The sequence below is a fragment of the Pezoporus occidentalis genome, unplaced genomic scaffold, assembly GCF_034315485.1.
Source record: "Pezoporus occidentalis ecotype Australia unplaced genomic scaffold, CSIRO_AGI_Poc_V1 ctg1, whole genome shotgun sequence".
Classification (NCBI taxonomy): Eukaryota; Metazoa; Chordata; class Aves; order Psittaciformes; family Psittacidae; genus Pezoporus; species Pezoporus occidentalis.
Window position 1 is genome coordinate 18064930 of NW_026912778.1, and position 21252 is coordinate 18086181.

Here is a 21252-nt window from a genome sequence, read left to right on the forward strand (position 1 = left end):
CGCAAGTAGCTTGTGGAAATGGTGAAATATCATGAGGCTCTGTAAAAGTTTAAGTGGAGGACTAATCTGACACTTGAAGCAGAGCTATTTATATCTCAGAGTAGGATATGCTTCTTCCAGGCTTTTCATTCTTAAAATATGTTTTAAGTTCCAGTATTGCAGCTAATTTGTTTTGTCTGTACAGTGCCTTTTACCCTGTGATCCTTACATTCTTTAGATTCTTTTGAATCTAACATATAATTTACAAAAACTGAAAAATATATAAACAAATGATAAAAATGGGATTACAAAGAAGACAAGCAGTTTGGTGGAAATATATCATTATGGTACTTCATTTGCTTCATGTCAGTACTCAGACATACGGAAATGGAGTGAAGTCTGCCTCGCTAACAGGCAGGATAAATAACATTTGCAAAAAAGGCAAAATTAACTGGTTTTTGGTTTTTGATTTTATTTGGCTTGGAGTTCATGTTATGTGATCCACTGCTTAGCTTTCATTTTAATGTCTGACTCTCTGAATACTGTATTCTTACTCTATAGTCAAGTTATTTTTAGCCATAAATTATATGAAAGAAAACAGTGATGTCTGGTATGTACAAAACTGCCTTCCTTAGGTAATACTGTCAGAGGTTTCTCTGCAGGGCAGCAGGTCTTGTAGGAGTGAATGTTGAAGAGTATTTTGGGTTAAGTCCTCAGTGAGCAGCTAAAGTAAGTTCAGAATGAATGCAGGAAGTGGAGTTACAGTTCAGTACTGAGAGCGTTTAATCAAAATGCTGTCAAAAAGCTGTGCCTCAATTCTTGAAGTAGAAATAGAAGCAGTGTTTAAGACAGCAATGACAACAAAATGTGGAGATGATCAGAGTGAAACAATGCAAATTCTGTTGTGAAATGTTTCCTTTATTTGGAGGACGGGTATCAAATTTTAATATGTTCATTCTTTTTTCTCTCAGTCAACAGAGCATAAATTATAAATGTATATGAAATTATGAAGTTATGAAGTTATTTTTTTTTTCTTTAAAGCAAAATAAAATCTTGAAATCAAATAAAGAATTACCATGCTTCTCTTAACCACTGCAGGGCTGGAACTCCAGTACACACTGGAAATAGGCTTTCATATCCTAAACCACTGATTTTATGAAACCAGTGTTAATTTAGCTTCAGTGGTATCAGGGAACTTAATCCCATAGCAACTGTTTGACATCAGAACCCAGTCCCATATCCCTGGTGTAATTTGCATAATTTTTTTGGAACTGGGAAGAACCTTGAGGTTTAAGATTTAATGGGATGTCTTTTAGGGAGAGTTATTGAAGGAGCAGAGGAAGGCAGAAAAAATGTACATTTGATGGCAGAAAAAAAGGTGCATTTAATTGGCATTTTTTTCATTCTGTCCATGCCATGTACAAGGTTTACACTTGTCAGGCATCTTAACACTGTAAATTTCCAAGCAAAGCCTGAGTGCTTGACCCTGGCAGAAAATGTCAGCTCTGAATCTGCAAACATGCCCAACTTGTAGTGCTTGAAAGAGACGATTTACAGGCTGTACATTTGAGCATTAGCATTATTTGAGTTAGTAGTGTGTATATTATATAATGTAGTGTGTACTTGGGAAATCTATGTTTGACAGTCTGTGTATTGCTTATCTGATCAAATCCTATTAAAAAGAAGTTACAAGTGTTAGTAAAATTGAGAAGGGCCAATAGGTGAATAAATAACATTTTCACAGATCTCAAATGGAATATTGGGTCCTGAGCTAGATACAGTAAAAAATGTAGATACTTAGTTTTAGATATGAGTACATCAGCAAGTAGAAAACAATTTTTTTTTTAGATTGGAAATTATTATAATCTGACTATTTGTAAAATTTAGTTATATTTTGGCTACTTTTTAATGTGTTTTTTTCTTTTTTTATATCTTTGACTCTAGGGAGGCAAACTGTCAACACCTAGGTCATTGCTGTGGACTACATATTTTGAGATAACACTCAAGCTTATAAGGAAAGCTTTTGTGTGGATTTAGGTTAGCAAGTACCACACACATTTCCCTTTAATGTTGCTCAGAGAAACAGCAGAGTTGCATAAACATGAAAAAATAAAAAGTGTGTTGAAGAAGATGTGTACAGAGAAATATAACATTCAAAGAGATAAAGCTGTAAGCAGCTGAGAACCAGGTCTTGCTCAAGAAGGGCCCAGCAACCTCTCTTATACTGGTTAGTGACCGGTTAAGTCACGCAAAGATGAAGACAGGAAAAATGTGTCAGGTTGATTTAACATGAATCATTTCATCAATTATGCTCACTGCTGGGCCCCAAAGATGGCACCACCTCTGAAGAGAATATTGATGATGAAGGACTGATGAAGGCAGTGCTAGCACACAATTAATTTTGTCATGTTATTCCATTGCCAGTGTTATGCACCAGTGAATTGCCAAGGTCAACCCATTGCTGGTAAGCTGCTTGAGCTTTGTTTCAGACAGAAGTACTGGAAGAGTCAAAATGCTATTATTAAATAATCTTTCCTGTTAATCATGGTAGTACAGCCTAATCCTGTGGGGTATGCTCAATATGTCTTAGGCAAATGCGAGCCACTGACTTAATGCACAGTGTGACATCCGAGAGAAAGAATGATTTCCAAGTGAGTTTTTATATGTCCAGACAGTTACCAGGTCTGATGCAGAGGATGTTGGCTTACAGTAAGCATGTGCCTAGTCTTGCAATTTCAGTTTGCTTCTATTAATATTCTTTAACATAACCCAGGCGCTAGTTTCTTACATTGCTTTTGTGCCTACAAAGCTATGCAGTGAATGGTGTCTTTTTCACTTAATAAAAATCATGAGTTCCCTAAGAATACCTGGTAGTTTGGTGGTGAAGGGAAGGTAAAGCAAGAAATCAGAAATAATCTGAAGCTCTTCCCAAGACGCCTGCCCTTATTCATTGCTGAGGACAAGATAACAGGCTAATGGGCCTTAGGTCTGGCATTTTGTCAGAATTTTTAATGTTCTGACCTGTGACCAAGTTAACTTAAGTGGAGGCCTACCCCTCAGCACTTTGTAGTCCATCTCAGGCTATTTGTCATTCCCCGAATCCTTTCTTTCCTACTCACCCAGCACATTTATATGGGTAGCCTGCATGTGCAATAAGTGAGTTTGAGGTAGTGCTTCTCAGGGAAGCAAGGTCTAACGTCCTTCACGTGATCTAATATACTCTAGAAAATGGGTGAAAATAGTCCACACTTCTACAGGAATTACAGTAGTACAAAGCAAGACTGGTTGCAAAAGAGGAACATGTATCCATGATATTTCACTCCTGTATGCCCAGGAAATGTTTTCTGTTCCAAATACTTGATCTAGTCTGTTACACCTGTGCACAAATGGTGGCACTGTTAGGTCTTTAGAGCTCTAGTTATGAGTGTTTCTGCTGAGTTACACATGACCTGAAGTTTTGAAAGGCAAGTAGAAGTGGGCGCAGTGCATTGTAACATGTTTAGTGTGCATGGTAATGATTTTTTTTAAAAGCCTGAGTCACTGGATCATGTACACAGATGAGATGTGGTCATAGTTACAAAATATCTGGAAAAAAATTCAAAACTTAGCTGTCTTTTAGATATGCGCAATGGCAAGACGTGCAAAATTAAAAAGGAGAGCTCTTGGACTTGTGCATTGTAGATTCATTTATGCCTTTGTAAGCAAGCTTATGATGGTGTCAAACTGAGTCACTGGCATTTGGTGCTGAGTTGGAGCAGGTGTAAGTAACTAATGCGTGCTACAAAGCTCAAGAGCTGCAGCGCTGTATCTTTATCTCTGGCAATTTCAGACTTCCAGGATGAATGAACTATTAAAGACTACAGCAGGAGATTCAGTTTTGTGCTACCATCTATTTAAGTGTAAATATTCTTTTGCTGGACTGAACTGACTTTGAGTTTGAAACCGGTTATCCATCTGCTATTCATTCCTTTTTACCCTCTTACAGGCTGTATTTATTGTATTTGTTATTTTTATTTACTTTGATTTATAATTATGAAGGTGTGTTTGCTGGAAAAGGTCACTTGTGGTCTTCCTTTAAGGATCCCAGGTTCAGAAATTTCTGGTTGGTGTGGGTGGGCCAGGCTCTGGCATGTCAGGTGTCAAGGTGAGAACCTGATGGGAAGGGTTCATTACACTCCTTCACTGTCTGCATTATGTTAATTCCGAGTTTATTCAGTGATCTCCATTGAAATCTATCACTACACTATCATGCTCAGTGTATTTTAAAATTTGAGTTGGGCTAGCAGCTGGTGATATGAAGGTAAGTTGTTGAGTCAGTAAAAGAAAGCTGAGTATATTAAACACTAGCTTAACGGGCACTGGGATATTGGGAGTTGGACTAGATGACCTTTGAAGGTCCCTTCCAAACCAAACTATTTTATGATTCTATATTTATCCCTGCACATGACGGGGTTCACAATGAATCCAATCTTTAAATGTAGAGACATGCAAAGTACCTAACACTGCAATACATAACCTAACACAGTAACATCCACTTGTAAAGATCTAGAAATAGAAAAAAAAATCACTAAAATGTTCTAATGTAACTTCTTAAATATTAGCAAAAAAGTTCTCTTTCTTTGGTGCTTGTAAGCCAAATTTCAGTGCAATGAGAATTTTTACTGCACAGCTATGAACCCATGAAAATAAATTTTAGAATATAAATCCAAAGAGAACTATAACTATGCCAGGGCAAACAAGATGCTTCAATAGAAAGTGCCTGAAAGCTGGAGCTGAAATTTACTGCAAAAAGTAATTTAGCTTGACAGTGCAAGTATGTTGCAAGCCAAAAGAAAAAGCGAGTAAGCTAGATGGGATGTGCTTAGCATAAAGGAAGGTCCAAGAGGGAAGTCAGATAACTGGGTTTTAAAATTTTAAAAATGGTGCTAAATTTGTAAGTCGTTAAGTATCTCTATACAAACCTTCTAAAAGTGACTAAATATATGATGTTACTACTGAAATTCCTAGATGGAAGTAATATCTACAGACTGAAATATCCTACTCAGGAGGGAACAGAGGTTTGCTGGATGGTAGCAGTGATGTTAGTGTCATTTGGTATCTTCATCTTTTGGGTTGTTTGTTTTGTTATTGTTTATTCCAAAATAAAACCGAACCAGACACCAAGCTATGTGTTGTGTGTGTGTGTGAAAGATAGACATATACATATTCAGATGTCTCCGCCTTCTTTGGTAGAAAAAGAATCTAGGCAGTATCATCCACACCCAGCCTGGTTTGTAATTGAAAGGCTTTGGGATGTGCTTGGTCAAAATAACTGGTGAAGAATGGCTTGTTTCTGGGACCAGACATACTTCATATTGACCCATTGATATCTTTCTTGTAACCAAGGAAGATCCTTCTGGATTTTGGAAGCAGGGGTGAGGCTGGAAGAGAGTGCTGTCATTTCCCTGTAGGTGCTGTGTGACTCTTCAGGAACTGGGGGTTCTCATGTAGCTACTACATGTCAACATTACTTGTATCAGTGCATCTCAAACAGAAGCCTGCAGTTACAGGAGGAAAGCAAGGATCAAAACAATTTCTTGCTTCCATATTTCTTGCCTTCTTCCGATGCCTGGCCTGTTGGGTTTTCCAAGATGGGGGAGTCTGCTCCTTTTCCAGTGGTTGTAGCTTTATTATGCACTGGCAAAATGGGCTAAAACAGTGGCTTCAGTATTAAACAAACTTGGCTGAGAGACATAGAGATCTAGTGGTTTTAGATGAAGAGAAATGAGGTGTTATAAGCTTTCATGGGTGACATGGAAACTCCTTCATAGTTGAGAAGCTTAATCTTGTTTTGATTTTGCAAAACACATGTAAGAAACAGAACGGTTTTGAACTGGTATGTCTTCTGACTCTCTGTTATGCTGCTATTATTACTGACCAACACCTGTGTGGGCCAGCAGAAAGGGCAGGGCTCTGAGAGACCAACTGGGAGTACCTGGGGAAGTATTTGCCTCTTTTTGTTGGTTGTGTTTGGCTCCATGTCTATCTTCTTCTGGAACCAAGAACTGAGAGGGGAGCTGGCTTTGAAAAATATAGCAGAGAAGGTAGATAAGTGCTGAACTTCTGTGGGTTTTGTGAAAATGGGTGCCTGGCCAGTCCAAGTGTCTGTTTGGGAGGAAGGAACAAGGAAGAGGAATATAATAACTAATTAATTACAGAGAAATTTGACTTGAGATTTTTAGGACTTCATGTTTCTATGTTGTTTGAAACTATAGTCCCTCCTCCTAAGAGTATACAACAGAGAGGGAAAGCAGCATTTTTTATAGGGGGTCCTGTGGGGAAAAAAATGATAGGTAAGAGACAGGAGGAATCGTGATGCAAAGGAAAAGAGGCTTCCACTTGAATTTGTGGTTAGTTTTATGGTCGCATTTCTTTATAATGGGCTCACCTACAAAATCTATTAATGACATGTATCACCCAGGAAAGATTGCAATAGCAGGATGAAATGGCTTCTTACAATATGGCATTGTAATGCTTCATATTTGTAACTGACTCTAAGATCTAATACTCACTAAAATATGATTTTACTACTTACAGAGAAAATCTTAAATTATCAAGCCTTTACAGACCATCCAAGCAATTCTTATTCTAAAGTGTGATTGATTTCTGAAGGTTTTTCTCAGGTCTCTTGTATTTAATGTTTTCCCATGTTCTCCCATCCTGACCAGAGAGTAAGCACACCTCATTTGTTCCAAATAGGTTGTTGAATGTGAAAGCTAATAATTCCAGTCAGTGAAGCTGGCAGCATAATTATGTCTTGAAACATATGTTGTGAGGAAATGTGAGTGCATCTGAAGCTGAGCTTGGTTAATCTACCATGTACAATGACTAATTTTATTGGAGAACTGAAAGTAAAATGAAACTCTTGCACTAGGACCTTAATGAGAGGATCTTTGCCAAAATATTGACCCTGCTGGCAGAGTAAAGCATGAACGAAGAAATTTGATTGCCTTTTTGCACACCCATGACTTGGAAGGAATGCTGATGTGATTTTTGTGTAGGAAACTGGTTGATGATCGTGCCCTGTCACTGGATCTTAATTGGAAAACAAGATAAATCGGAGAAGAAATTAATGCTTTCATAGCATGAGACCCAAGACTGATTCTGTGACAGTGAATCAGTTTAAGGCATGCATTACTTCAAAGAGATTTCTAGTTACAACATCTTATTAATTCCCATAACTTTTTAAATGAGCATAATTTAATTATAACATTGAAATAACAAAAACATTCTGCTGTCCCCAGTTTATTCCAATACAGCTTTTCTGTAGTACTTATGCCTTATTTTGCTTTGTGAATTGCACTGCTAATTCCATTAAATATAGCAATAAAAGTTATACCCTGTCATTCATTTTGATTGGAAAACAAGATTTGGGACACAGTGGGAAAGAAAGGATCTTTGGGTTGTTGTTTGTACTACTGCAACTACTGCCTCATAATGTTTCTTTCATAACCTGACCAACATGTTTCTTAAAATACTTCAGAGCAGTAGGGCAAAATATTTAATAGCAAGTTTTTGGGGAACCACATTTTTCTGATAGTTAGTCCTCTGATTTGCAGTCTGAATTGATTTATGGCTGGTGTGTACCCCTTTGCCTTTGAGATAGTATTGTCCTGCAGCTTAAACAGCACTTTTCCCTAATGTTTTTCCCCTTTCTGGACAAGTAAATCTCTCTTCAGTACTTCTTTTGCTGGGTGAAAAAAATTTCTCTGTCCTTGTTGAGTAGACGCATGTCCTTTACCAGCTGCATTAGCACTAAATGAAGAGGTTACCATCTTCTAGTTTATCCCCATTCTCTGAAAATTAAAATCCATTATTATCTACCAACAGAGCTACTGATGTGGAAACACCTTGAATAGTCTTTGTGAATCTATTTTTGTTAGCTGGTAGTTAAATTGGGTAAGGTGGTAACTAGCTCACAGCGACCAAAATAGATTAGGAAGTGTTCACCAAAGTGACCTTAGTTAGCATCTATGAGAGAGATGTAATCTCTAGCAGAGAAATGGTTATGGGAGTAGACTGGGAGAGATCTTAAATCAGCACAGTTTAGTTTAGGAGAGAATGTAAGTGTACATATGTGGGCTTATCTGTGTGAGTTTAATTTGAGCTTGTCCTTTTCACCCAGTTCAGCTGGGCTTGCATAAGATAGAGCACGTTGACAAGCCCCAGAGAGTGAGAAGCTTAATTATACTTAGAGCATTTAGTTTCTCCTGACTGCCAGCACTGATGAGTCATATGCAGATTTCTTTGAAAAGAAAATTGGGTTTGTGCCAAAGAGATATTTTTGTCCTAAAAGATCTGATAACTAAACCCAATATTGATAATTTTGAACTGGTGTGGTATGGATATTTTGTATTTGAATGTGGTGGTGGGGAGGGAATGTTTTCACTGTTTTTGTCTTTCAGTAGCAGTAGTTGTTTTACAAGGTGGGTAGCAGTTGTGAATGCCAAAAATGTTTTATGGGAAAGAAAAAGGCATAAAAATTGTAAGCTGTTCTACAGCAGTATACATATATTCACTTGTTTAACTCTATTTGTATTTTAATAGGAGAGAGAACAACTTACTCCATTGATGCTTTGTCCTGGTTTATTTGTTTTTAGACTTCATTTATATTAAAAATGAAATGTCTTTTTAATTGTAAATAATACTCGGTGCTGTCTTATACTCACTGAATGCTGTGTGCACCAGTGATCCAGCAGACTGATGTATAGTTGTATAGCATCTTGAATGTACATCTGTCACTGCTTCTCTGTAACCTGAACATCCCTCATAAACAGAGCACATGGCTTGTTATAAAGAGTGTTATTTCATGAACTAAATATATATTTTATAATTTAAAGAAATGTGTATGTCCTATAGATAATATACTTCTATAAATGCTTTCCCCATATATTGGAACACCATATGTTGTCTATTTGATTTTTTTCTCTAATTATTTAAATTTCATTTTTATTCCGAAGCTTGCACATTACTTTTAAAAGTTTCATAATAAGATTGTCTGGTCACCCAAGTTACGTATTCAGATCCCTTAGTTATTCTGATTTCTCCTTGGCAGAGCACATTTTTCAAATGGATGCAATACAAGAGACTTGGAGAGGTGGACCTGTTTATGTAGGAGAGTAAAAGCTCCAAGTAAGTACTTAAAGTTCAGGTTGCCCATTCCATGCCTTAACATGCAGTATAGAAATATTGTTTGATAGTTAGCATTTTATAGGGCTGGGAGGTTGTAATGAAGACTGCTAATTTGTATCTGAAATTCAGGAAGAGGTATGAATGGAATCTCATGATACCTTACATACTCATTTTGACTGTAGAACTACATTTAGGATACTTGTATAGAAAGGCTGGCTAGACAACAGGTGATTTTTCACTAAAATCATGAATGTTAGGTGTGTTCTGAATGATGGTGCAAATACTTTTGTCAAGATGCATTTCACATGCACTTGTGAAATGTAAGGAAGCTGAATGTTATATGAATGTGGGGATGTATTAGCTATTGTCTCTTCCAGCAGAGATAATAAAAGCCTTGATGAAATAAACAAAGTAAGTGTATTTTATGAACCAAAGCCATGAGCTGAATAAGCACATGACTTGGCTTCCTCAGCTCCTTAGACAGCAGGACAGGTAGTATTTATGTACATTTGAGAGTTTCCTTGCTGAGCCTCTGCTGTTGACCTATATCAGGCCTTCTTGTCACCTTTCTCCTCCTACCTTGATAAGCTTTAATGTTCTGCAAGCTTGGAGTCTGCAAGCTTTTGTTCTCTCCAAGAAACACATCTGCATTTATTTCTGCAAATAGTTGACACATAATCCCTCACAGTCAGTATCTGTTATTGTGCTTGTTTCTTCCATCTTTAGCTTTAAGAGCACGGCATGACTCTGTTTAATGCTTCTGTGCCTTTATTTATGCAGTGCTCATGAGGACAGAATAAGCAAAAATCTCATCAAATGATAGAGATGTTTTTTACCATAATGTTAAAATACTGAACTGAGATTGAAGCTTATACAAGCAGATTTATTTTCTGCTCAAGTTGTCTGACTCATTAAGGAGAATTTTCTGATAAAATCAGGTTATTTAGGATGTTTAATTCTCACTTTGGGCTGTTTTGTCACAACCTTGCTGTATTGTGTGGCTTCTTGGAGCCCCAAGAAGTGGTTGGGTAATTTTACTTGGTTTTTGTTTGGTTGTTTTATTTTTATTGCGAGACAAAAGTGAAATAGAGTACGATGATGTTGCTTGAGTCCTCTATTGTATTTTCTTCTGGATTTCATAGTTCAGAAGCTTTCCCCTGAAATGTTTTAATGATGGAAACCATCATAAATTACATGGGCATTTTTTCAAGATGCTAATGAAAATGTTGAAAGCATGGAAGACATCATGCCAACCTGTAATGTTTTGAAACTCTCATTCTTCCACTTTCCATTCTCTATAAAATTTTTGCTAATATTCCCATGTTTAGTAGCTAAATAACATGTTATTGCTAAGGCTAAGGCTTAATGTTTGGGCAAGCCTAAAGAAAAGGTGCTCTAGTAATCTACAGCTTTGATGATTGCTCAGTGGATTATCATCAACTCGATTTTCAAATAGCAAGATGGCTTACTTCAGACATCAGTGGCTCCTCTCTTACCCCCAGCAGATCCAGCTGCAAAATAAATATGTAATTTATGGGGGGGGAATTGCACTTTGGATTTATTCCTTTTTTTTGTTTGTTTCAAAGTCATTTGAGTGTGAGTTCTGCGGATGGACAGGCTTAATGCTGCTTGCCCTTTTCTTTGCCTTCTCCTGCGGGCTGTAAATGGTTCACTATAGGAGCTATCACACTGTATTCAAATTCCATACCGGTTACTCAGTGATTTCATAAAAGGATGTTTTTTCCTTGAACGAACACTTTATTTTTGTATTGAAGGAAGGAGCTGGCAACCTTTCCAGGAGAGGGACTCAAAAATGGGTTTGGAAATGTTGTATTTTAAACTTTATATATTGCAGCTTCTACTCGTTTAATACATTTTCCTGGGCCTAATTTAAGGCTGCTTGGAAGGAGGATTATTTACATATAGATTTTACTTTTTGTTACATTTACCCAAAATCAGTGCATGCCTGGCATAGTGGGAAGAACTATGATAAGTTTTTTTTTTCCTTTGATCTTTCAACTCCTTTTGCTATGGCCAGGGCTGTCTCTTTGAGTATGCTAATAGCTATTCAATTTGGCAAACAATACCTTGCTTATACTGATAGAATTTCATGCAGGTGACTGAGTATAGCAGAAAATTGACTTATTCCCCATGTGGGTGAAAATTTATGGACAGTGCTGTGCAGTATTCAGGGAGCTTTACTTATAATCTTGTGGGCATGTAGACCTTTGATTTTTTTTTTTCAAGAAAATGCTTTGATATTTTCACTGGATTCTTAAAAATAAACCTGACATTTTGCCATTAAGAAATAATAGAAAAAAAGGAATTAGAAATGGAATAAAAGATCACTAGTGAGAAAGCTCATATATATATCAAACAGCTATCAGCTCAGTTCTCATAAAAGACAGAAACTCCCATTGCCATTGAGAAAATATTTCCAGTGAAGCAGGCACTCCACCACTGACATCTCAATCTTGAGCTTATGGGAGATGTACAAAACATCCTCAAAGATGTATCTGGAAACTAAGCTTTACGGCTGTACCATTCATAATGGGAAGAGCAAAATGATACAGGTACAAAATACTTGTGAAAAAAGCTGCTGCTTATAACCTCAGGTAGTTTAATTGCACAGAGCTCTGAACTTGGTTCAAGTCTGTACTTGGTGGAACAGAGGAGGTAGCCACCACAGTATGAGTTGAATATTCTATATGGGTTTTGTCAGGAAAGAACATTCTGATGGATCTGTGAGTTCAGAGCAATTGTTCTAAAATGTACCTTACCTGAAATTTCTTGCTTCGGTTTGACCTGAACGGGAGCTTTTGTGCCTGAAAACTTCCCTGAAAGCCTATCTTATTTTTTTTGCAGTTAAATTAGATGGTGCAATGAAAATGTTATTCTTCCATAAAAAAGATTAATTTTGGCTTTTTTCTTTTCCTGAACTCCTGAAAGTCTTTTAGTAGGTTTTGGTTTGGATTTGTTCTGTCTTGGCTGCTGTTGCCTGTTGGGGTTGTTTTTGTTAATCAAACTTATAAATCTAATTTTGTTTATGGCATCTTTAATGATAGCCACACAGATTACCTGCTGGTTTAGTACCTTTATATTTAGTACACAGGCTGTCTGCTTGAATCTTCATGCATTTACAAGAATTAGGAATATTTTAAAATATTTTAAGAATTTAAGTAATGCCAAGCATTTGTTATGCAGAGAAAAAATCTTTTTCTCCCATGTAGTGATTTTCTTACGAGAAATTAACCATTCAGTCACTTTAAGGATGGTAATATACCATATGTAGAGTAATTACTGAAACACCTGTGACATACCTTCAAAGCAAATCTCTTCTCTTTGCTTCTTTTCTAAAGGCAGTCCCAGCAGAGGGCTCCCAGGTAACATTGAGAAATCTTCACTACTCAATGCACACCAGTTGCCCACACTTGGATGATAGCTGTGTGCTTTAAAACTTGCTAGAATTTGAGATTAATTACTATTTAGAGTCTTATTTTCTTTCTTTCTTTTTTTTTTTTTTAAAGCATTGTGTTTAAGGAATACTTTAGTCGCTAAAAACTTTTGGCTCATATTAGTGTGTTTCAGTGGGAATTGCTATTCCTTGGATCCAAAGGTAGATGGTGAAAAGCTGAATTTTTTGCCTTGGATCTTTCACAAATCTGGCTGCTATAGGTCTTGTGCCAATTAACACCGTCTAACAACAAGAGGGAGCTTGGAATTCTTATGCATTTTAGTAGTGTTCTGCAAACAGATTGTGTATCCTGTATCAAGAAGAGGCAGCACTAATTGTATTATTAAGAGCAGAATTATCAGTCCCATTTAATAAAATAATTTAAAAATTGATATACCATCCTAGAAATCTGCCCTAAAAACATACAAACCAGCTATAAAATTAGTGCTATTTTATTTCTTGCAGTGAAAATCTCAACAGTTGGAGACAAGTCAGCCATTAGCCAGCTGTATTTCAAAGAAATCCAGCTGGGGTCAATGGAGTATTTCTTAGGAAAGAATTTGACAATTGTTTTATGCTTTCCCCCGTTTGTAAAATATGCAACTAGAGATTCATCAGAAGTATTTCTTCAGAAACATTTCTACATTTCTTCAGGTAATGAAATATCTCTTGTAGAATAGCTTATGAGCTAATAAAACACAAATTGAGGTTTGGGTTTTTATTTTTGCTTTTTTTTTAATTGGACTCCACAGGTGTGTTCCATGGATGTTTTCTGACAAAAGAAAATAATGGGAAATGGGTTAAGACATTATTTGAACTAAATCCTTACCAATAAAATAAACCTGTGCAATTTTTTTCTTTCTGTCCCTTGATCAGCACATACTAAAACTAATAAATGCAACACTGTGGACATACGGGCGATTTACATGGAAAACTGTAACGCCTTTTAAAAGCTCTTTAATACCATCTCTCATTTTACTAAAAAACAGATAGCCTTAAGAGATATGGCCTTTCCTTTTTAAAAATGTTTGTCATAAAACCTGAGAGCAGGTTTAAAACATCCCACATCAGCTAATAAAATAAAAAATATTAAGAATTCTATCCCAGATTTACTTTCTGGGTTCTTCATTTACACAAATACATTAGGAACAGGACTGGAACTAGATTTATGTTTCCAATAGAACCACTTGATCACGCTGTCTTTTTTAGTTTACAGATCCATCTATCTAAGGATTATGGAAAATGCTGCAGTTGCAGTCTCTTGTGACCATGCTCCCAGAGATGGCTAGAGTGGCTCTGCTAAAAGAGACATCAGCAGCATGTATCAGACACTTAAATTTCCCAGGCCTGAGAAAAGCCAACAGGTCTAAACATCCCCAGATTTCTTCTGCCTGTGCCATGGTGCATGGGAGATGTCAGTTTACCCTTTGTATTTAACTTACCTTCTCAGATGACAAACTCTTCTGTCTGATCTATAGAAATTATGGTACTATAAGAAGATATATATGTATCTTTTTGGAAGATGTCTGGTGCCTTGTTGGATCAAGCCTGCTGTTATGTATAAGGGTTTGAAAAATTCATTTTTTCATGAATATGAAAAAATGGAGAGTTTTCATGTGTGGAAAATGCAGTTTTATGAAAAGTAAATTCAAATAATTTGTACCTGTTTTGATTTGTCTTTAGCCGTCTTTTCAAAGAGAAGTGCATACTCTTACTGACCTCACTCTAGGAAGGACCTGGGGGGGGGGGGTGTTTTTTGGTTGTTTTGGGTTTTTTGTGTGTTTGTTTGTTTTTTTTGTTTGTGTACTTGTAATTCAATCGAATGTGCCATCCAAAACTACAAAATTTGTATTTGAAGTACCTACCTCCTCATGTCTGCTCAGGTTGACTTCTTAGTCTAACATGAAGTCAGACCTGCAGTTTCAGGTGGGATTATATTACCAATGCTATAGTAGTATTTGGTAATCTCACTTTATTAATAGCTTTTTAAATGAAAATGTTATAGCTGTCACACATCTTGCCTCTTGAAATAAGGTTATTTTGGCCTAGCAGCTATGAGACCATGTATGCTGATATATAGCAAAGATGCCAAATAAAGGAATGTACTATTGTATTTTATAAAGTAATTTTACATTTTATTATACTCAAGGGCTTGGCTATTTTCTAGATTGCTACTTCTAAAGTAGCAATCTGCTACTATTGCTACTTCTAAAGTAACTATTGCTACTTCTAAAGTAGGCCAATAATATTTGAGAAAAAAGGCTAATCTTTTTAAGTGGAGATAATTGTAGAAGAGTGAGGGTTAAGGAGAAAATACATTGCCTGAAAACATTTTCTTTTAAATGCATGATTATTTGCATCTTAACATTGTACTCAAACCCCAGTTCTTAATCTGTTTTAAAATTACTTAAAACCACTGTGTTTGATTGCCTTAGTGAATTAATCAAGGCGGGGTTACTCTTGATGCTGATACCTTTAAATACTTGATATAGTACAAGCCAGCATTTTATGTGGTGTGGCAGAGAGCAGGTATGGCCTGATAAACTGAGCTTAGTGAGCAAAGGGGTTGTATTTGAGAAGCAGCAGCCCCCACAGTCTGGCACCTTTTATTAATTTTCCTTTTCCAGTTTGTGTGTCATTAGTTGAATGGGCTGTCCCAGCATTTGTTCAGGATTTTAGCAGCTTTAGGGTAGTGTTCATTAGAACAGTTCTTGTTTCTTGGAGAGAATACCGACATTAAGACACTCTCCTCTCTTCCACTCCTTGTGGATCTAAGTGTATTCATCAATTTGGTGCAGGTCTGGTAAAATATAGCCTCCTTTAGGACCTTAATTTAAATGCCTGATGCTTTTACTGTATAAAAGGGTACAGACTTATTCCCCACCCATAGCCCCTCTGATTTTGGTTGAACAGGTACTTCACTGGTGTCACAAGTCAGCATCAATATAAATTAAATGAGAGTGAGGTTGGTTTTGAGCAGCTATGAATTTACGCTTTCTTCCTCAATAATAATTATTCTCAGCATGCTCAAAATTAATAGCGTGCAAACTGGAAATCTGCAGCAAAGTACAACTTTAATTACTGTCCCTTTGAATCCTTTATTATTAGAAAGAAATGGATTTGCTTTTTATTAAATGGCTTTTTTAATGAACTTCAAGACCTGGAAAACACACAAACTGTGGTATGTACCAAACATACGCTGATATGAAATGTACTAAAATATATTAACTTATCAGGATTCAGCATGTATCTGTACTGTTATGTACCTCTACATAGCATTATATGAAAGCATGTACTAAATAATCTGTACTGCTAACAATATATACCAGCTCTGTAAGTTAAATTGCAGTGTTTTTTAGAAAAGCTTTTACCTTTTTATTTCCAAAATGGAAGCAATGCAACTTGTATGTCCATCTGGTGCTCCTTGCCCAAATATGAACAGCAAGAAACATGTTAAAAATCTAGCATTTTAGGGAAAAAGCAAATATTATGAAGTTATTCAAACTTAAGCACTAACTTCTGGAGTATGAAGATAAAATAAGTGCTGTTGCAATGGTGAGTATGCAACTGGCCACACTGATAGAGTAGGAGTCACATAGGTCGCTTGTGAAAAACTTGGATTTTCTTTCTTATTGTTCAAGTATAAGACATCTGTACACCTAACAGGTTATCAGGCATGAGCTTCTATGGCTTGTGAGAGGAGAAAACTGAGATGGTAAACATACAAAAGCCCCTTTCTCATCTGATACCGACACTGTAAAGACAAGTAAAGAAAGACATACTCAAAAAATTGCCCACGCTGTTATTGATTGAAGTGATTCTAAGATTGTATGTAAATTTATTTGAAATTCTTCTTGATCAAATGTACTTTAGTATTAATCTCTGCCATTATATTTATTTTTACTTAATTTCTGTCTCCCAATGTGTTTGAAGCAACTATAAGTAATAGAATTGTTTAAATGCACTAAAAATGAGCTTTGGTGTGAATGTAGTTCTTTAATTTTTTTTTACTATTTACTTATTTTTAAAAGGCAATTATATTTAGAAGTACATTTTTGGTACAGATTAGGTTGACAGTTGCAGAGTTGTAATTCTGTTGGAAGAAAGTTCTGCTTCTAATATGAAAGGGAGGACTTGCTCAGATTTTGTATGCAGAACATAGTCTGTGTAATAGCGAAGAAACTGATCCAAAACCAGCTTAAACCAAAACAGTAAGAGATGACATGCTGCATGGAAAATATGTAATCCATACTTTGCAATGTCCTTCAACTTTAAAATTAAATGTTTGATAAATGTTACCTAATTTTTTTTTTTGTATCGTTCTTTGGATAGTATTCATGTGGTTAAGTAGTATTTTAACAATAAGATATTTAAATAGGTGACATAATTTCAGTAATCTAAGTTTGATCTAGAATCTGCTTGATTAAGTGGTCTTTGAATAAAGCCTAGTAGGCTTTGCTCTATAAAATGCTTATAATTCAGTTCTTCAAAGTGCTATGTTTGATAGCCATAACCAATTGCAGCATCTAAAGCTTGTGTTTAAATTCAAGCCCATGAAGCTAGTTCTTCTGATTCTACCAGACTGCTTATGTACTTAACTACTGATTAAAGAGCCACTGCTCGCATATTTAAAGCTGAGTCCACGTTAAGTACTTGTGTGTTTGTTGGGGTATTTTTATGCTTTCTCTATAGGACTCATTCAACCTGCAGTTTTTCCCCACCTTCTGTAGATTATTTTAATATAAAAAAAATTCTGTCTGATAATGTAATAAAAAATAAGTTGTCTGCAATTGGAGTTCCAAATAAAATACAGGGCATTATATGACAATTCAGTAGGAGTTTATGAAAAGTTGCTTCCTGCAGAGCTGGGTGTTTCTGCCACATCTGCTATTTTATGGGGTAAGAGGTAGGGGAGATTTGCAGTGCATGCCACTGGAGGGACTTCTGTTTGCATGCTGTCAGTGGTGAGGAGAGCATCTCTTTCTGGGATGGGCAGCTGGTGGCTTCCCCCTGGCTGCTTGAGGTCGTTCATACTAAAGGAAGACAGCAAGCCTGTCTCTGAATTACACCTAGGACATCTTACCCTGCCCTGGCAGCCAGAGAGGACCCTACTAGTTTTCTTTCTTTTCCATTTGTGTCATTTATTAACTACCAGTTTACCACTTCATTTTATCAAGCCTGGGATGCTACATTTCATGCTTGACACTGAATAAAACCTCAGTATTTCAGAAGCAGTATTTTTTTGTTTGCACATAGGAGCCTGTAAGCAGCTGCAGGTTTTCTGGTTTACCTGCAGTAATAAAGGTATACAGAAATGATGCCCCATATGTTTAAGAGCTTTACTCACTTAAATTTCCTCAGTTTTGTCTGTGTGCTTTCAGTTATAGATTACTACAGCCATCTTAGTCTGTGTATTCTTCATCAAATGATGTTAAAGAAATGATAAAACCCTGTATTGACTGGTATGCTACAATGTGTGAGTAAAGTGGTAGTGAGATTGCATTTCACTGTATATACAGCATTACATGGACATAGCAAAAAGGTTACAAATCCATCCGCTCCAGAACGAGGAGGTCCCTGAACTGAGGCTGTCTCTGATTTCTAACTGTGGCATTAAGCAGTGAAGTCCACAGCAGCCTCCAGGGATGGGTATAGAGCAACTTGGTACACAGTTTCCCATTAATGCCCAACTTAAATACTAGAGAAGTAAAACAATGATGAATTGAGCTTCATGCAGCAAATGGACTAAATGTGCTGGTCTCCCACTGATTTATCATCCTTAACATCCTGTAGCACTCTGTCCTTTCCAATCTTAGTACATTAGGTGTACAGGCTGGGCATGAAGAGCCCTAGGAGGAGCTGAAGGAGGCAGGTCTGGGGAGAAATGTTCACACCTGGGGAGAAGCTGACAGAGTGTAAACATGGGCTTCAACATCTATGCTGCAGAAAAGTCTGGCTGGACCTGAAGAAGTGTTTCTGAAATGCAATAGGCCCAGTGGGGAAGTAAAGCTTTGTGCTGCTTCTGCTGTGTTGTCTGCTGTTAGCAAGTGAGATGGCTGCAGGGGACACCCAACCTGGGAAGGAGTCAACCATTAAAAACAATAAATCACAGAGTACTAGGGGACTAGAGGACTGCAGTGTTGTTTTGTGAGCTCAGGAGTGGCTGGGTTAAATTTTCTTTATTTTTGCTATTTTTGTTTGGTGCCTGAACATAAATACACCTTTCTTTACACCAGTAAAACAAAGCAAGCCAATTTAATTTCTGCAGGGTTCTCTTCTGTTCCACACTCTCCCCCCTCAGATAGAGCATGTATCTGTTCTTCAGTTGATTTTCTCACTCATTCAGTAAAAATCACTGATGTTGAGAGTGTCTCACTCCCTGGTGCTCCTTCACTGTTCTTGCATAGAGTTATGAGACAGACTACACCTGTACTGTCTCCTTGGGCTTTCAGCATTATTTAGACAAGCCCATCCCTCACCTTCTGTGTGACAAATAAGCTGTATCTTGGTATGCCGGTGCCTGCTTGAGTGCTACTGTGCCTCATGCAATAAATTGCAGAATGTAGCTGTATTGACATTATATATTTCTTTATTTTCTCAAGATGCATCACACAAACCAGATTGCAATCTCTGTCGAATTAACTGCAGTGTGTGGCAAATGACATGAGGTGGACTGTGTCAAATTAGTTGGTTTTGCACATGTTACGAACAATCCTGGAAATGCATTTTTGCTTATGGCAACACCAGATATTAAGGGGGCTGCAGCAGTCAGGTAAATACAGATGTTCTCTGTTTTGACTTCATAAACATGTGGGCTGGAGGAGTCCTTGGTCAAGCATGAGAGAGCATAAGTGAACTTTGGTTCTTTTTTTCCCCTCTGGCAAATTGCTAAGGGTAAGAAATAGCCCTTTCTCTACAGCTACTGAAGCCTGGTTAATAAATGCAGCTATATTTTGGCCACACATACCATCTTCCATGCATACGCTATTGTTACTAACTGCCTTCTCTCTATGAATTAAGGTACTGTTCATTGCTCACTCACCTAGGAAGGGCGTAAAGGAAGGTCTGGGGAACTACAGGCCTGTCGGTCTGACCTTGGTGCTGGGGAAGCTGACGGAGCAGATCGTCTTGAGTGCCGTCACACAGCGCATGCAGGACAACCTGGTGACCAGGCCCAGTCAGCATGGGTGTTTTTAGAGGCAGGCCCTGCTTGACTAACCTGATCTCCTTCTGTGACAAGGTGACCTGCTTAGTGGATGAGGGAAAGGCCACGAATGTTGTCTACCTAGACTTTAGTAAAACCTTTGACACTGTTTCCCATAGCATTCTCCAGGACAAACTGGCTGCTCATGGTGTGCTCTTCACTGGGTGAAAACCGGCTGGATGGCAGAGCCCAAAGGGTGGTGGTGAAGGGAGTTACATCCAGCTGGCAGCACAGGTGGTGCTACCCAGGGCTCAGTACTGGGACTAGTTCTGTTTAATATCTTTACCTGTTTAATATCTTTATCAATGACCTGGACCAGAGGATCAAGTGCAACCTCAGTCAGTTTGCAGATGACACCAAACTGGGCAGGAGTTTTGAACTGCTGGAGGGTAGGAAGGCTTTACAGAGGGATCTGGACAGGCTGGATTGATGAGCTAAGGCCAGTTGTATGAGGTACAACAAGGCTCAGTGCGGGGTCCTACACTTAGGTCACAACAACCCCATTCTTCACTGAAAAGTTGCCAGGCATTGGAACAGATGCCTGGAGATGTGGCTGAGTCACCATCCCTGGAGGTATTGAAAAAGATGTGTAGATAGTGCTGAGGGTCATGGTTTAGTGGTGGACTGGCAGTGCTGGGTTAATGGTTGGACTCAATTATCTTAAAGGTCTTTTTCAACTTAAATGATTCTATGATCTCCTTGCATCAGCCATGCTATGCCCAAAGACTGGGCTATGAAGTAGGAAGAGGAGATGACAGTGGGATTGAGAGAGACCTAGAGACAATTCAAACAGTCTGCAACCAGCAGGAAGAGCTAAAAGGAAAATCCAGCCTCCTCAGGATCAATTTGCTGTGTCCTCTTCATCTTTTGTTATTTTCCCTTCTGATTAAAGAAGTGGTTTTAGCAGTGCATCTCCTGTGATGAGGGACCATGCTAGCTGCCTGTCAGGTATGATTGCTTGTTTAAACATAGCCTATTGGGAAAAAGTTTGCAGCAGGTCCAGTGTGACCTGTGGCAGGCTGAACTGGCATCCACAATGTACACGTGAAATGCTTCCCCCATCTGTACCTCTTATTAGCTGTACATTGAGGAATGTATTCATTTGCCTGTGAATCCTGCAAACTGACCCTCAGAGACACAAATCTTTTGGGATATAGAAGAAATGACAAATATTTGATTGACTTGCTTTTGCAAAGTTCTTGTTTCAAAAATATATAGAAAGTCCCAAATTGCTTCTTGTAGCCTTAATACTGCAATGTGGTTCACATATAACCACATATGAAAATACCAAGTAGGAAAAGTAGTGTCTTCTGTGTCAGTTGTGATCTAATGTCTTGCCCCTCCTTGGATGTTTTACTCCAGCATGACACTACTACTTCTTTTTTTTAAGATGCCTGCTGCTACATCTTTTGGGATTGACACATGGAAGAAATAGCTTTTCGTA

At 37.6% G+C, this 21252-nt stretch overlaps 1 protein-coding gene and 1 long non-coding RNA gene across 6 annotated transcripts in view; one reads left to right on the top strand and one right to left on the bottom strand.

Moving 5' to 3' along the window:
* The window catches only part of GABRB1 (gamma-aminobutyric acid type A receptor subunit beta1), a 126667-nt gene that overhangs the window by 31881 nt on the left and 73534 nt on the right, over nucleotides 1-21252 (bottom strand). The window lies entirely within an intron of this gene.
* On the top strand, nucleotides 5924-21005 carry LOC134158056 (uncharacterized). The gene is made up of 3 exons (XR_009962574.1): nucleotides 5924-6062; nucleotides 9074-9150; nucleotides 20475-21005. It is a non-coding gene; the product is annotated as an uncharacterized LOC134158056 (long non-coding RNA).